At 37.4% G+C, this 18,909-nt stretch overlaps 1 protein-coding gene across 2 annotated transcripts in view; it reads right to left on the minus strand.

Moving 5' to 3' along the window:
- Samd12 (sterile alpha motif domain containing 12) overlaps positions 1–18,909 on the minus strand; it is a 373,220-nt gene that overhangs the window by 223,643 nt on the left and 130,668 nt on the right. The window lies entirely within an intron of this gene.

Here is an 18,909-nt window from a genome sequence, read left to right on the forward strand (position 1 = left end):
CATCCTTCAAACACTTCCTAACATTTTTTTTCCCCCAACAAAGAGCAGGTTTGCTTCAGTTTCAGAACCTGTAATAAAAAGCAGCAAATCTAGCAACATCTACTTACTCTTCTTTTTTCTTTGATTATGTTTGAGGCAAACTTCACTTTATGGAAAATAAAATATGGGATAAAATATAATTCATTTTCTTCAGTAATATCAAGTTTACTTTTAAAACAAATTTGAGCTAAAAAAAAAAACTCACTGCCCCAATTTAGGAAAAATATTTAAGGAAAAGTGGTACAGATGGTGAGAAGAAAATAGTAAACATAGTGGGAGGAATATGTAGGGATTCTCATTTGGAAAGCATAGGGTTCAGGTATTGTTTTTTTATCAATGTATTTTCAATTGAATGGTTCTTTGAGCCATCACAAAATAATTCCAAAAAATACTTAACCAAATTTTTTTGTACTATGATATTTGTTTCCCCTTTCACTCTTATTAAGTGTGACAAATTCTATTTTTCAAATATGACCATATTTGGAGGGTGAGGCTATATATATCATTTTATGACTTCATATGTAAATCAGACATAAATGTGCGTATATATACATATATACACACATGTGTGCACATGTGTATATATGTGTACACATATGTATATGTTCTCATTCAATGTGACTGAGCATACTGATTTGCACTGGATTGGATTGATGTTTCCGCCAGTTGAATTTCAGCAGGGTATGTGACCATCATGACCAAGGTGGTACAGTGGAAATGATGTTATGTGATGTCTGCTCGTAGCACTCACCCTTAGAACATAGCCACCATGGTATGTGGAAGCACAAGCCATATGAAGAGACCATGCACAAGAATATTTGCCAATCCTCCAGCTAAGGTTTCAGCTGACAGTCACCACCAACCACTTGACAAATGAGTAAACAAGCTTCATATGATTCTAGCCTTAGCCTCAGAATCTTCTCATTGAGGAACCCAGACACCATTATGCAAATACAAGACTTCTTTGCTGTATCAAGTGAATTCCATACTCATATAACTGGTGAGCATCAAAAATAATTGTTGCACACTATCAAGTTTTAGGCTAATTTGTTTTGCAACACTAGTAACTAGCGAGGAGAGCAGCTGCTATAACTTTGTGTTCCTTAGAGTGCATTGCATTTAATAGATGCTCTGTGAGGGCACAATGAAAAAGTGAATGAGTAAAAATAAACGATTTTCACTTTATCTGTGTTCCCAGGTCCATGTGACTATCCCGTCTGCAGTGAGTTTCAGGTCCAGCCCTCCCTGCTCTTCCCCACAGTGTGTTGTGCTTGCATAGCTCCTAATCAACACGGCTGCCTCTGTCTACCACCTTTCTTCAGTCCCTGGTCTCGACCACCATTTTCCTTCTAAGCTGTGTGAAACCATATTGATTGTTTCCTAATTTTGATGAGAAAGGAGAACCTTGGGCATGTGGGTACAAATAAGTACTTGGGTTTTTTTGTTGTTGCTGTTGCTATTGATGTTGATATTCAGTCTTTTTTGGCCATCATTACTTTCTTTCCTTTGCAAGATTCGGAAACCAGAATTTAAGATCTTTCAGGTGGAAATGCAGTTACCACCATGTTCCCCAAGTCAGCATCTCTGAATCTGGCTCTCTCCTGCTCTAAAAACTTTCCTTCAGATTAACTCAATGAGTTTAGAGCTGACACATCATTACCCTGAAACTCTTGCAAGTTTCTTGCAAGTGCAGCTAATCACATTTTTTGAAGACTCCTATAAACCAGTCAGAGAAGGCTGTAAATTAGGAAGGAAGAGGCAGGGGGATGGAGTTGCTTATACATCAATATATTAAACTTCCTTCTTCCTGAAAGGTCATTCTTTAACTGGCTCATTTCCCACGAAACAGACGACTCCGCACCACAACTAACCCATTCTGCTAGGCTTCAGCTAAAGATTTACCCAAAGTTGCCAAGTCAATTCAGAACAATCCTCACCCTATATGCATTTGTTATAAATTTTCCTTTGTCATAAATTCAGTAGTTCTGAGGCTAACAGTCAAGGAACTGGTTCACTTTTCCTTCAGAATATATTCTCGCTAAGTAATAATTTAGAATCAGTTGCTTGGACAGGAGTAAATACAAAGCTTAAGATTTTACAAACCCAGAGGGAAATGTCTCCATATAAACTGGTATAACAAATGAAACAGAGAATAAAGATTCCTACTATTAACAAGCATTGTTTATCTCCTCTTAACCAAAGGGCAATAAAAAGTATCAACCCTATTTATCAGCTGATTCTTAGCTTTGGTTGAATTATAAAATTGTTAATAGTTTACCACACGTTAACTTGATAAGCCATTATGACAATGTTTCTGGGTTCTCAGAGATAGTCTTCATTTTTTTTTTTTTAATTTCTGTCTGAGCCTCTCTTCTTGTAACACCTGGGTGAACCAGTCATACCTCCTTCCATTGTCACTGTCCCCTCCCCAACAGCAGTCAAGTTTGGGGAGTAAATGCCGTAATCTGATGCCTTTAAGGATCTCAACATTTATTTCTGTGTGCAAAGTGGAACAACAATGAAAGACACATGTTATAGTACCCTTTGTGGCATTCAACAGACTGCCCCATGGAAGGTGGGGACAGAAGGCTGGAAGGTACCATATCCTTCTACTACTCTCTCATCCTCTTCCTCCCAATACTAACCCCTCCCTTTACATCCATCACTAGCTGATCATTTTCTCTGATTTGCTGCCAGGTCTTTTTTTTTTTTTTTTTTTTTTTTTTTTAAATTTCCTCACAGTAGGAACCTCAACCAAAATAAGAATAGTTCATAAAACAAAGAGATAAAGCATTTCACATTTACTAGAAACAGTAAGCTGATAAGAAAAAAAAAACAAAAAAAAAACATCCTGCCCCAAGGCAAACATTAAGAAAACATTTACTCCAGTTTTCTTTCTCCATGTTCACTTCTAGAACATCATTCCTAGATTTACAACTCTAGAGACAATTTTGGTTTGTTTTGCTGCCCTGACAGAGGGTGGAGGCAGTTTATTATGGTAACCTATATGCATTATGACACCAAACAGAATTCCAGGCACTTCCTTTTGGAATTGGTGCTGGCCTTTCTATAGACAAAAGGGAAAATGCATTTCAGATGCCTTTAATTTCCATTTTATGAGACTTTATAAAAAATACACATTTCTAAGGAAAAGGTTGTTTGCAAATTGTTTTTGTTTTTTGTAAATGATTCTTATTTTAATTTGCCTTCATACAACAACTTCAACTGTGTTTTATAATAATTTCTGATTTGTGTTTAACTGGAAAGAACTCTTAAGCATTTAAGTTTTCCAAGATAAACATGAAGCTTTTCTGCTAAATAATAAAAGAGTTAAATGCTTTAAAGAAATTTGGTATGGAAAGGACATATTACAATATGCATTTGAAGTTAAATTTTATTTTCTAATTTAATTATCCCTTATCTTTTTGCCATATAAATTCTCTTTTAATTTACTTGGTTTTGGTTTATAAGAGAACACTGCAATTTTAACTTCCCAATTGCTGAATAAGCTCTTAACTAGGCGAACTCACATGAGACCTCATCCATAGATTGTGAAAAAGTAGAGAACATTCAGATGGTTTCCATCCAATGGTAGAACAAGGGAGCATTATGGCTAAGCACCAGAAAGTGGCAAATGTCTTTTCAGCATCTCATTATATGCCACTGTTTGCAAACTCTAAGAACTCTCTCTTCCCTTATGATATTTCAATGTCTGTAGCTCCTTGTCCTCTCTTTTGCTGGCTACCATTGTGCCATCCTATTCAAAATGGGAGAGAAAGAGAGAGAAAGAGAGAGAGAGAGAGAGAGAGAGAGAGAGAGAGAGAGAGAGAGAGAGACTGTAGAAAGAGAAAGGAGGAGAGGGAATAATAGGGGAAAGGGAAACATAGAATCAACCATTGATGTCTACTTTAGTAGTTTTTAAATCTTCATTTACCTGAAGAAAGGTAGAAAGGTCCTATATGAGCAAGAGGAAATGCTCAGCATTTGATCTAATTAATTTTAAATACTAGTAATGCCCCCTTCTGTCACTCTGATTCTTTCCTGGAAGGAGGTGGCTAGAAAACTTTTAAAGATTTATCTCGCCTGCTTTATCTGATTCCAGGGTAGCCTGGGATTCACTTTTAATGCTCATTCTTGGATTTGAACCAAAATATTTCAGAATAAATAAAGTTGTTAAACTTCACATCTTCCAAAAAGAAACCATCCCACTGCCAGAAGGTTTCCAGGTAAAAGATAAACACATTTATTTCCTCTTGGGTGAATGAAAGACAGATAAATGTAGTGCTATTTGACATTCGTTCATCTTTGCTGCTTTCACATCACCTGGATCATTTCCTGCTTCCTAAACTGTGATGCTCCTAAGAAGGGTTAATAGTTTCTAAGTAGCAGCACTGGGGAAGCAATTTGATCAGCTTTCCCAAATACATACTGTGGCAGCATAAGGTGTCTTTCCCCCCCCCCCAACTGTTTCTCATATGGTATCTGTTGCAAAACTTTTACCATTTTCCTCCATTAGCTACTGTGACTTGCTGCTATTTCCTTCAAAGGTAGTGTCCTAAATGTGCTAACTACAAAAATGAAATCTATCTGATGAAAAGCCTAACTCTTTATTATGACTGAGACACATCACAGACTCAAGCTGCACTTAAGAATCTCACTCTTTGAGTCCTCTACAAATGAACTGCTGTCAAACCAGTGATCTCTTATCCTGAATGTAGATTTTTCTGGACCTCAATTTGTGTTACAGGTGTCAACTCATTATGTCAAATCTTTATTAACCAATGTATTGGTTATTCTCCCACATTTGCATCATCCATGTTGACGAAAAAAAGGCTCTATTTTCTCTTAATTGGCCCATATCAAATTTAGGGAAGAGCTTTTTCATTCCTAAATGCTGAGAACCACAGGCTCACAGAAATTGAAAGTTTAAAGGTATCTGAAAAATCAATTAATTCAAGTTTAAAACTGAAGTAAGAATCCAATTCACTGTAAGACACCTCAAATAGTGGCTGATAGAGCGGAACTATGATGACTATATCAAGTTGTGTAAGTGAGAGTGTATACGTGTGTGCACTGAAACAACTTCATGTGGATAAAGACTACATGTCAGTTTCCTAATTGAAAATGATTACCCTCTCTCTCCAAAATCCCATCTTTTTTTTTTTTTTTTTTTGGCTGCATGAAATTTGAGGAACCACTGATCTAGATTCAAGGATCTCCCTGAAAATTCAAAGCATTAGGAAAGTATATCCTATGAAATAGGCCACTCATTGCCAATCAGCATTCCTGGTTTAAAGTTTTCTTTCATACTGGAATCAAAGTCAGACCTTCATTATCTTCCTCATTGATTGGGACCCACCTTTTAAAAAAATGCAAAACAAGCTTCCTCACTACCCTCTAATTTCTATTTCAAAAGCAAACCAGTGCTCTTATTTCCTTATCATTAGATAGGCTGATAAACCCCACAATGTCACCCACTCCTCTCCCTACACAACCAAAACCTGTATGTAACTGACCACGTTCCATGTATCCAATACGTCAACAAACTCACCATGTCCAAGATGAACCTCGTATTCTTTACCCCTAAACCGCTCCATCTGCCACTTTCAACAACTCATCTGATACCAATCCAGCTGATAAAATCTCTTATCTGATAGAAACTTCCTCCTAGTACTGAGGCCTGAAATCTTGGATTCACCATTGACTATTCTTTCTTTTATAGTCCACATCTAATTTACTGGAGAAACCTGACGGTTTGACTTTCAAATACATCAAACTCTATCTCTCCCAACACCCTCACCACCACACTCCTGCCCAGAAACTCCATCCTGCCTCACCTAGAGTACTGCCTCTGGGTATCTCATACACTATCAAGGTGTTCTGTTTCTTCCTGGACTTCATTTTATTTTTAAAATATTTTATTTTTTAGTTGAAGTTGGACACAATACCTTTATTTTATTTATTTTTATGTGGTGCTGAGGATTGAACCCAGGGTCTTGCATGTGCTAGGTGAGCACTCTACGACTGAGCCACATCCCCAGCCCCATGGACTTCATTTTAAATCTTAGAAATGACTTACAAGGTCTCACACAACCTGGCTAACGAGCATGTTTGATGTCATCTTTATTAATTTTCCTGCTCCATTGCTGTTGCCAAAAAATGCCAACCATGACTACTTCTTGCTCTTCCCCTAGACACCTCCATGTTAATTCCTCACTTCCTTCAAGCCTTTGTTCAAATGCTCCCTTCTTAGCAAGTTATATCTGGATCTCCCTGTTTAATAAAGCCAACTCCTCTCTGGTGCATCCAGTACCCATTACCTCACTCCAGTGTTTCTTTCCCCATGACACGTACCATTAAACACACTACATAATTCACTTATTTTATCTCCTGTTTATTATCTGTCTCTTTTCACTACTTTGTGCTCGGCACAAGGGCTGGCGACTTATTTTGTGAAGAATCTCAAACTTTAGAACAGTGCCTGGCACAAGACAGGCACTCAATAATTATCTGTTGAGCGAATGGAAGAACTGTCTGGTCCGTCATCATATATCACAGCTCCTACATCCTTTGAGTGTCAGAAAACTGGTGCAGGTCCCAGCTGTGCTCTTGACATTCTCAGGTTGGGACTAAAACAGCCTTTCCTCCAATTAGATTTCTCCTAGACTGAGCCAAAAATGCAGAGGCAGTCTAGCACTATAATTCTTAGTAAGATAGCTCACATCTCAGATCCTCATTTTTTTTTTCTATTTTTGACAGAGAGAGTGATATGATGAAACAGGCTTGGCATTTGGAATCACGCAGACCTGGATTGAAGGACAGCTCTGGCATTCACTAGCACTGTGAACACTGGGTCAATCACTGAACTTTTCTAAAGAGGTTTCTCAATACACTGCAGTTAATTCCTACCAATGGGTTGTGCAGATTTAAAATGTTTTTTTTTCTAAAGCATTTACCCAGGGTCTGTCCCATACCATGTGTTCAGAAAGTATGTCTTAATAGCTCTTGAGTGGTTTTCATATGCTCTTTGGCTGGATTCTCCAGGCAGATTTGGGGAAATGGGAGGGAAGCACAGTGGACCATCTTGGGTTTGGGTGATGGGAGTTGTGGGCATGGTGAGATGATGTTAGGTGTAGTCACTAAGACTGAAAGAAGAAAAAAAAAGCTGATAGAAGACTGGAAAAAAAAGTTGATAAGGAGGAGGAAGAAAAGGCACAAGAGGAAGAGGTAGGTGCAGGACCAAGAGGAAACAAATAGAAAAAGGGGGGAAAAATGATAGATACTGAATCAAGAGTGGAAAAGAAATGCTCCTTCTTATGTGGGCAACTCCTAATTATCATTAAAACCACAGAAGCATCACTTTTGACTTCCAATGAGAAGTTGTCCATGGGTTTCCCTACTTTAAGGGACATTGTGTCCAAAGTGTCCTAATCCCATGCCAAAGATACAGCCAGATTCCCCAGGGACCTCACAGAGCTATTATAAAGGTGTACAACTCAGATGTGCAGATGCTGCTGCTCAAAAGCTGTAAAACAGATGCTCCCAGGCAATGCTGGTGAGATCTGCTGGCCCTACATGCATGCCACTGGGCATCGGGTTTCCAAAAACAAAGGAACAAACAGATGTGTCCAGGCAGTCAACAAGGAAAAAGGTGTCTCTGACGTCCTGGACAGCTCTGCTTATGGAGGCCTGCTCCTCCCATTGGCCCAGATTGTGCAGTCTGTCAAGAGAAATCCAGGAGGAGAGAATCACACTGTACTTTGTGTCTGCTCTGTCTTAACAGGAAAATCCATCACTCAACCATGTCCTCTGGGAAATGCAGTGCGTGCAAGACACAAAGACACACTTACGCTGAGAAGGTACCTTAAGAGCAAAAACCCCTGTGTGAACGTTGGATGAATAAAAGCATAACAAAAACAAAATGTGGACTAAAAAATAAATGGTTGTTGATCATCATTATCTCATACTTCAATGTTCCTTTTGGAATAACAATATGTTAGGCTGATAACAAGGATGTCCTCAGTGCCAAAGGCACCAAATGTACTATGATTGTCGGTCCTCGGTCGTAAGTTGACATCTATAGCCCCACCTCTTTGGTCTGGGGGAAAAAACGGGGCCACGTGGCTTGCTAACAAAAGACTGTGACTGTGGTGATGATGGGCCAGGTCTGGGCTGACAATTCCAGAGATCTGGCATCCTTGCACATGTTCTTGCTCTTTTGAGAGCCCTATGAGAAAGGTGCAAGGTCCAGGCTGGCCTAGGAATGTGGCAGAAGAGCAGGCTGGTGCCATTCCAGACAGAGGATGAGATACAATGTTCTAACAAAGCATGGGAAGAAGGGTTTTGAGGATTTTAGATAAATCATCTTTAATCTTTCCAACAACCTACAAAGAAGTTATTGCATCTAGTTTACAAAAGAAACAGGCTTGGAGAGGTGAAGGAGCTCATCTGAAGTTACACTGCCAGTGGATTTCAGAGCTGCATTCTGTCCAGGTCTGCAAGAATGCCACGCTCCGTTCTTACTTCACAATGTCACTCTAGCTTGATGGATATAGTGGAAAAAGGAGGATCAGAAATGTGAGTCACCTTATTGAGGTTCTCACTGCTAGACTTCTTCTTTGATTACTCAATTAAGACAAATTTGTTCAAAGACAATCTTGTCTTTGTTCTGATCTGGCTATGCCAAGAGCAGAGTAGGGCTCAAAACCAGTCTTCTGCCCCTAGTCCAGGGCTCTTCCCATTCTCCGTGTGGTGGAAGGAAGCACATTTTCTGCTATTTACATTTTGCACTGCTAACCTCTTTCAGTTGTATCACCAGTAAAGTGAGAAAGAAAATACCTACTCTGCCCATATTACAAATTAGTCAAGATCAAATTAACTAATCAAAGAAAAATAAAGCTGAATTTTTAATTTGGAGGCTTTTAATTTTTTTCTTTTAAAGAAAAGAGAGGGCTGATAGGTCTGAGGGAAGACTCAACCACCCTTCTGTTGGCCCTCAAGAGAAAGCAGAAGCACTACAAAATGTTGATGCAATGACTGTAATAAGGGAGTGGGAGTGGGGACTCTGGGGATTGGAGAGTCTAAAAACTCTAGAATCTGTTAGGGTCTGTGCAAAGTTTCCAATACTAGTCTGGGGCTTTAAAAGTTAAATTTACTCAAATGATAGCTATTATGGTTTGGACATGAGAAGTGTCTCCCTAAAAGCTCATGGGCTAGAAACAGGATATCCAATGTAGAAACATTCAAAGGTAAACTGATAAGATTATGAGAGCTGGAGTCCTGTCAGTGGATTAATCCACTTGATGGACTCATAATTTGAAAGAACTACTGGGTGGGTGGGCAGGCGGAGCATGGCTGGAGAAAATACATCACTGGGGGCATCTGTCCAAGGACCTTCCCCTCTCTGCTTCCTGGTTTCCATGAACCAAGCAGCTTTCCTCTGCCAACCCTTCCATCATGTGTTCTGCCTCACCTATTCACAGAACAATAGAGTTGGCCAACCTGGGCTGAAACCCTTGAAACTGTGAGCCCAAAATAAAGTTTTGCTCCTCTAAGTTATTCTCATCAGCTATATTGGTCACAGCAATGAACAACTGACTAACATAATAGCCAAACCCCCAGCTCCATGACTCCTTGCTCGCAAAATAGTTTGCCTCTCTGTTCAATTCAACCATAGGATGAATTAATGTTATGGATTGAATATCATGTCCCCTCAAAATTCAAATGTGGACACCCTAATTCCCAACTTGAATTTGGAGATAGGGTTGTTGGGGGAAATAATTAAGGTTAAGTGAGGTCATAAGGCTCCAACTGGTAGAATTAGTGTTCTTATGAGATGCCAGATTAGCTTTTACTCTTCCACCACATAGTGAGTGAGTGGCCACCTGGGAATCAGGAAGAGGTCCCTCATCAGACCCTGGCCATGCCAACATACTGATCTCAGATGCCCGGCTTCCAGAACTCTGAGAAAATACATTTCTGCTTTTTAGGCCCCCCCTGTCTGTGGTACTTTGATTTGGTAGCCTGAGCTGTCTTCACATAAGGACAGACTAGTTCAAAGGGAATGCTAAATTCAGAGAAAATAGCCCAAGAATCTAAGATGGATAGAGCTTTGAAAAAAATCTCACTTCTAGTTTAGCTTTTTTCTGATTCTAGTGAGAAGCATTATAAGTAATCCAGAAAACACATTTTGTTACATATATGCTTTTACTTTCAAATACTGGTTTTTAAATAATTAAGGAAAATTTTGACTGAGTATTCACACTATTAACATAAAATTATCATTATTTTTTATAAACTGCTTATCCAGAATCTGCCCATGCACACATCTTCACACAGCCATATTGTCTTCTGAACAAATAATTATGTATCTTTATTTGATTAATAATTTAATTAATTTTATGCTTCTACAGTCATCCTGCTTATTTGTAATCTTCTTTTGCTATCAAAGAAAGTATGCATGTGGTTTAAAATAATAAGTTATACAAAAAGGACTTATATTAAAAAATATGCTTCTTGTCCTATTTTTTTACACTGGCAACTTTTTCTTAACAGTAGGACCCATACCTAGTCCTAAGTCAAAGATCTTCCTTTTCCAACTTCAGTTGCAATCTCCAGGAGCAAATTATAAATGCTATTTCTTTTTGGTCTTTTTGGTTTATCACGTTTAGAGAATTATCTATTGATATCCCAATAAATAATTAGGAATTATCACACACAGTAGCTATCTTGTCTCATCTACTATTCCAAATGTTTGCAGCTGTATTATTAATTAATATAATTAATTATCATTGAACCATTTAATAATATTCTTAAATTAATGATTTTCCAAATAACAACTTCATTTGATTTTTTAAAAAAATCTACTTGTTTCCTTTTTTCTAAGTTCTCTCATATTATCTACAGTATTACTTTTCTGTTGTCAAGGTTAATAATGGATTTATTCAGTCTTACAACCTCTATCTGGTCAGTTATGTTGTGATGGGTTGATTCAAAGTTAAAAATCTTTAAGCAGCATTTATTATGATCATGAAGAACTACTCAAATATGTGACAATTAGTCTGGTTTGGATCATTTTTTCTCCTATCGCATTCAAAGTCATATCCATTCAGAATCTCAAAGTTTCCCAGCATAAAAAGCAGATAGACTTTGTTCTTTTCTTTTTAACATTTTTTAATTTTTAAAATTTTCTTCTAACTAGTTATGCATGACATCGGAATTAATTTCATTTCATTGTACACAGATGTAGCACAACTTTTCATTTCTCTGGTTGTACACTAAGCAGAGTCGCACCATTTGTGCAATCAAACATGTACCTAGGGTAATGATGTCTGTCTCATTCTACCATCTTACCTGCCTCCATGTCCCCTCCCCTCCTCTTCCTCTCCTTTGCCCAATCAAAGTTCCTTCATCCCCTCCACCCCCCGCCATTCTGGATCAGTATCCACTTATCAGAGAGAACATTCAGCCTTTGATTTTTTGGGATTGGCTTACTTCACTTAGCATGATATTGTCCAACTCTATCCATTTACCTGCAAATGCCATAATTTTATTCTTTTAATGCTGAGTAATATTCCATTGTGTATATATACCACCGTTTCTTTACCCACTCATCTGTTGAAAGGCATCTAGGTTGGTTCCACAGTTTAGTTATTGTGAGTTGAGCTGCTATAAACATTGATGTGGCTGCATCACTGTAGTATGCTCATTTTAAGCCCTTTTGGTATAAACAGAGGAGTGAAATAGCTGGGTCAAATGGTGGTTCCATTCCAGGTTTTCTAAGTAGATTTTGTTTTGTCATATGCCAGCCATTGCTTAAATTCATACTATAGTTTAGTTTCCTTCATTTTTTGAAGAAATATTCTTATAAAGTTTTTGGGCCTTTGTGGTATTTAATTTCCTTTCTTTTTTTCTCATTTTTTGAAGCATCAACATTTTTCAAAGACTTTAATCATATTCTTTATCAATCCCCCTTTCTTCCCAAAGAGCTACCTCATGAAGTCTTCCTTGCTCTAGAATAGATTGGCTGCTCCCCAGATTTGCTATGGAGGGGCCACTTAGGATTTGCCTCTCTTGCTCAAGGATGGGTGAGTGGATGGATGTGCTATTTCCTAGATTCTTGTTTTCCCATTCATTTCTCAGTTTATGTCTTCTTTCTGCTGGAACACATTCTTAAGCACTTTCCTAAGCAAGGGTTTGTGGGACATAAACATTCTCAGTTCTTGCACATCAGAAAGTCTTCACTCTTCCTTTACCCTTAGATTGATAGGATGGGAAGATGTAGCATTCTAAAGTTGAAAAACAGATCCCTCGCAATTCTGATGGCTTCTCTCTCCAGCTTTCTATCTTTAAATAGTACTGTAAGAAGTTTAATTTGACTCTCTTTGCTTTTGGGGGTATCTTGGTTACATTTATCTGTACAAGGCTTTAGGACATTCATTGTTTTTTATATATTGACATTTCATGAGAATGTACTTAGATATGGGTCTTCCTTCACTCTTCCTGACGGGTATTTAGTAGATGATTTCAACTTAAAGGTTGAGCTCTAGTGATTTTGCATTACTATTTTTATGTTATATATTTTAAAATAAGTATTATTATTATTTTTAAAAATATATCCTCCATTGTCTATTATCTAGAGCATGTTTCATTAAATATTGGATCCTCCAGATTATTTTTATTAATATTTATTTTTAGTTGTCTTAAATATACATTACATCAAATTGCCATCTTAACCATTCTCAATCTAAGTAGTAACAACTACATTTACACTGTTCTGTACCCATCACCAGCATCCATGTCCACAACTCTTTTTACCCTGAAACTTTATACCTATCACACAATACTTCTTTATTTTGTCTCCCCCTAGTTCCTGCCAACAACCATTCTACTTTGTTTCCTATGAATTTGGATACTGTTAATATCTACAATAAGTGGAATCATGTAGTATTTGTATTTTTGTGACTTGTTTATTTCATAGCACGATGTCCTCAAGTTCATCCACCTTGTAGCCTGTGTCAGAATTTCCTTCTTTTTGAGGCTGAATAATAAAATTCAATTGTAAATGAGTATCTCACTTCATCTACACATCTACTTATGGACACTTAGGCTGCATTCACCTTTTGCCCTTGTGAGTTATGTTGCAATGAACCTGGATGGGCAAATATATCTTTTGAGATGCTGCTTTCAATTTTTTTCAGGTATAAATCTCAGAAGTTGAATATTTTCAAAAAATATTTTTATCATATATCAATTCATATCTTCTCCATTAGGGGCCAGCAAAGTGAATGATTGTGACAAAGACCAGGTGGCTTGCAAAGCTGAAACTATTCACTTGCCCTTTGTAGATAAAGCTTGCTGAACCCTGTCTTACATGTTGAGACATTTTTCTCAGTTTCATATGTCAAATCACTTATTACATTTTAAAATTTATTTTAAAATTTTACTTTAATTCCCAAGGACCATCTTAGTTCTGATTTCTTTTTCAAAGCATCCTGGACTTTTAAAAAATGGATGATTTTATATATATATATATATATATATATATATACACACACACACACACACACACACACACACACACACACATCTCACATGTATTATCTTTTTATTGGTTCTTTTTAATTTATACATGACTGCAGAATCCATTTTGACAAATTATAAAAGCATGGAATATAACCTTTTCTAATTCCATCTCCAGTACCTCCTTTTCCCTGAGGATATTAAAGTTTTTCAAAGGAGAACTGATGTTTTTCAAACATTTTCTTTCAACATATTTGACTTGATCTCGGGGTTACCTGCAAATAACTGGTTTATATCTTTGTTTCTTAACAAACAAGCAAAAAAAAAAAAAAAAACCAACGAAGCAATGAAGATTTTCTGCATACTTGTATTGGACTTCTTGACTGATGGAATTTTACTCAGAGTGTCCTAGGGCCACTATGAGGATAATATTGCTCTGTGGTGCTAACATCCATGCAATATGCTCCAATTCATCCCACATGTGTTAAACAGACACATTCACATATACATTTCAGGGACAGATGATGATGATTTGCTTTTGCTATATTCTGGCCATTGGGCTTTCTTCCTATAAGCTGAAGTGGGCAGAGAGAAGAATGCTTGATAAATATTTCTTTAATTATTCTCCACTTTATGTTCTGTTTTTCAGTCCTGTCCCCAAGTCTAGAGTCTCTTTAAAAATTTACTGTCACACCAATTCTCTCCTGGTGCTACAAATACCTGCTCTGTGTATATTTTGGTCACAGTCTTTTCTACTTGGTTTCCCTGTATCTTCTTCACTCAGTCATTTCTCTTCTGCTCCATTCTCATTTTTACCACTATCTTATATTCTTATTTTTTCTAATGGAATTCAATGGGAAAAGGAATTAGACATCTATGTTCAGTTTTACATCTTGTACAGGAGATCTCCATTTGCTTAAAAAGTATTGCCATGACATATTTTACAAGTGCAAAAAACTATGTTCACATACAAAAGTTTGTTTGCATGTACTTACATTCCACTAAAATGCTCCAACTTAATCATTCCCCTATGAGTAGACATTTAGATTTTTTTCCAATCTTCTGCCACTATGTATTGTGAAAGTCCTTAACCTCTCCCTGTGTCCATCTCCAGCTACTACCCCATTTGTCTGGTCTCATCCCAGCTAAACATCATGGAAGAGTTGTCTAGGTAACAGTCTGCTTCCCTTCACATTCTAGTTGGGCTTCCCTCCCCATCCTTCCACTGAACATGCTCTTGTCATGGTCTCCAAGGCATATAAACTGCTAATTCCAATACGACTTCTTTCAATCTCACACCTTTTATCGTGTGGTCTCTTGGAGCCATCTGACTCAACAGCATACACTTTCTTCTCGAAATGCTTTTTTCTTTGGCTTTCATACCCCACCCCTGCCTCGCTCCCTCTGATAGTTTTCTTTCTGGGTCACTGGCTAATCCTCTCTTCACCAGCTACTCTTCCTGTGAGAAGAGTAGTATTTTTGGGTTTAGACCTGGAACCCTTTCTACTCTCTCTATTCTTTCTACTGAGTAATTTCAAATACCATTTGTTTTAAATTTTGTCAGATGTCAATGACTCCCAAATTTATACTTCTCCTCCACTATTTCTCTCTAACTTTGTAATGGTTATGTGTGAGACAATGCAAAAAGATTCAGAGGAGAAATGATTGGGTTGTGAGATTCTTAACCCAATTAGTAAATTAATCACTGATGGGATTAACTGAGTGGTAACTGGAGACAGGGTATGGCTGGAGGAAGTAGTTAATTGGAGGTGTGATTATGGTGTATATATTTTGTATCTGGAGAGTGGTGTCTCTCTGTTTCTTGATCACCATGATGGTCAATCTCACCTTGAATCCTAAGGAATGGAGCCAAACTTCTCTGAACTAAGACTTCTAAAACTGTGAGTCCTCAAATAAACCTTCTTCTTCTATAATTGTGCTGGCCAGGTACTTTAGTCACAGTAGTGGAAAACCTGACTAAAACAAACTTCAAACTCATCTACAAGCTTCCTTCTTGTTCTCACTTGTATATATAACAGGACGTTCAAACTTAACCAAAATGGAATTCACGACTCCCTTCAAATCTGCTCTTCTATTCATCCATATTCGTCCTTTCATTCTTTACCCTTCCATCCCACCATCCCTACCACACAAACACTATTCACCTACCTACCTGTGTCCATAAAGACCACAGAGTCTTCTTAGAAGGCATCTCCAGGGTCCATACACTAACATCTACTTTTCTACCCCAGTTCAAAACACAAATGTCTCTCATTACATCAGGCAAAAGCATCCTGATTTTTCAATTTCTACACTTGCTACTTACAATTTTTCCTCTATAGCGTAAAGTACACTTTTAAGTATATAAATCTGATTGTGTCCTTCAATGGCTTACCCTTGCACTTACAACAAAATCTAAAGTTCTCTCTGATATGTGGGTGTTAAAACACAATAGGGGGGTGGAAAACAGAAGTTCATTAGATTAGACAAAGGAGAATGAAGGGAAAGGTGGGGAGACGGGAATGGGAAAAACAGTGGAATGAATCAGACATAACTTTCCTATGTTTATATATGAATATACCACCAGTGTAACTCCACATCATGTATAACAAGAAGAACTGGATCCTAATTAAGATGTTATACTCCATGTATGTCAGTCAAAATACATTCTACTGTCCTGTATATCTAAAAATAAAAAAAAAATTAAACTCCATTCTGCAGTGTTCAGGGACCTCTATTGGTGCATCCTCTACCTTTTCCCTACCTTGGTCTTGATGACCCAAGACCCAGACAGTGTTGTCCTCTTATAACACAGCAAGCCCATCCATACATGAGGGCAGGTAACCAAAGCAAGCTGTCCTCTCATGGCTGGCTTTGGCTTCAGGCTTCATTTGGTCTCTGCTAGGTATCATCCCCCTCAGAATCTTCTCCCTTGACCACACAATCTAACAACCCCCATGATATTTTTAACACATTGTATTTTCATCACAGCCCTTAACGTTATCTGATAGGTTCCCATACTCATTTATTTCCCAAAATCAGGCAGAAATGATCATTATATGAATAACTTATTCAGTAAATATGGAAATATGGACCTCTTTTCATTGTCCAGCTTTTCTTTTTCTTTCTTTCTTTTTTTGGATGATATGTAAATTCTAGAAGTGGGAAAATAGAATAAAAGTTTCTATCCTATGTCTTTGGTCCCAATTTGATAGAAAAGCAGGATTTTAGCGTTAAGACAAAACAAAGCAATGAAGCAACCTGCAATAGCTAGGAGTGCCTTGTGCATCTGAATTTGAAAATATGATGGTTCTACCCTGGCTTATTCATTCATTCAAACATATTTACTGGATGCTCATTCAGTGCCTGGCATCACATTCAGTGTTGAGCACTGAATAACACAGAAGACTTTCCTTCATCCTATATTTCATATTCACAAGTAAGAAACAATCTGACCGAGATGTCTAGAGAAGGCTGAGTGACATTGACAGAAGGGACTCTTTCTGACTCTGCTCAAACGGAATTTCACAGACTTGGGTTTGCATTTTGGTTTTTCTATTTATTAGCTATGAGTAGGTGATTTAATTTCTCTAGGATTTTGTTTCACCATCAGGGTAAGTGGGATATGATACTTTTCTCATAAATTTGTTATGAAGATTAAATTAGAAAATAAGCACAAAACATGCTGTTTAGACACTGGCACCAGTGAGCAGGAAGAAATGGCAGTCTCTACTCTGACCATTATTTTATGATTCCTGCTACTCCGGTTACAGCTGCTACTCCCAGTACTCTATCATTTTTTTTCTTTATTCAAGAATGGTGGAGCAGGTAGAAATCAGATTTAAAAAGTGTTTTCAGAAATATTTATTGACAATGACATTAAGCCAGATTAATTATTTCCCACTAACAGAACTCACTCAGACTGATAGAAAGGCAAAGATGCAAAGAACTTGGTGGTTACCATCTTATAGCTCTTTTTCAAAAAATAACATGAAAAGATAAGAAACACCACACCACATCCTGGTTATTTTTTTTTAAAGACCTTGACATGAAACTGGCTCTTGTTATTAGAAGGAGAAATTTTAGCATGCTGGCTGATTGGCCAAGAAGATCCAATGACATACAGATCCTCCAACCAGAACACACTCCTTGGCCAGGAAAAAGCGTTAGGAATTGCTTGACCTTTTTTCCAATATGATCCGTCCTTTGGGTCTTCCAGGTTGACAAACCTTCTCTAGGGAGGATTATTCAGAGCCATAAATAGAAATCTGGAATCTCATGGAGCCATGCTCACTAGGCTCCCGTGAATGCTGTTTGTGGAAGTGAAAGCTGTGATCTTCAAAGGAAGCATTTAACTTTAAAGAAGAAATACTCTCCCATTTGACAAACATCACCTAGAGTCCATGTGAATGAATAATGAAATGAAAAGATAACACCACAAATTATGTATGAAAAGATAACTTGGGAAACTTAATTTGTGGTGGTGTTAACTAAATCACATTTCTCCACAAAATATCATCTAAAACCCTTTTGCACATTTTCATCCTTTCTTCCTCCTGTTTCTTCCCTTTTAATAAAATTCCTTTCTCATTTCTGTATTCCATTCCCATTTTCCCCTTGATCATAGCCGGGTTGTTAAATTAAAAACCGTCATCCTCTGTCTTTGCATGCACATTACTTTCTCTTTCTATTCTGGGGCCTCATTCTGGTCCGTCAGCCATTCGGCATTCTAAGCAGGTGCACAAGGAGGCTGGAGGCTCAAAGGTGTCTCCTACATTTCTTGACCTCTTTGATTTGAAAGCACATTACCTTAATAATAAAAATATCTGGGTTATACATTTGATATACAGACCAGAGAGAATCAAGTGTAGGACATTTCTTTGATGCTTAAAGAAAGGCCCTGAAAAGGATTCCAAACTGATTTTCCACTGATTCTCTGTCCTCCATTACATTATTTTTCTGTACCTTTCATACATCAGCAGAGCCCTTCAGAATCATTTGGGATTATTGATTATGAAGCAGCAAAAATCTTTCACGTTGCCAGCAGGGCGATGCCAGACTCTCTCTCGGCTAGCTTTTCAATCAAAGGATTTCTACTCATCAAATGTATTTTATTCCATAATTCTTTTGAGTCAAACTAGTTTTCAAGTTAGTGTTATTCGTTGAAAAGTGACCATATAAAAAGTTTAAAATCTGTAGATTTAATGTGTCTGACACTTAATTTCATGCTCCGTTTGCCCCATTGTTCAAAGCAAATAGTAGTTAAGTCTCCAGCTATATATATATATATATATATATATATATATATATATATATATATATATCTGTGTGTGTGTGAGTGTGTACGTG

Source organism: Callospermophilus lateralis, chromosome 16 (genome assembly GCF_048772815.1).
Source record: "Callospermophilus lateralis isolate mCalLat2 chromosome 16, mCalLat2.hap1, whole genome shotgun sequence".
NCBI classification, from domain to species: domain Eukaryota; kingdom Metazoa; phylum Chordata; class Mammalia; order Rodentia; family Sciuridae; genus Callospermophilus; species Callospermophilus lateralis.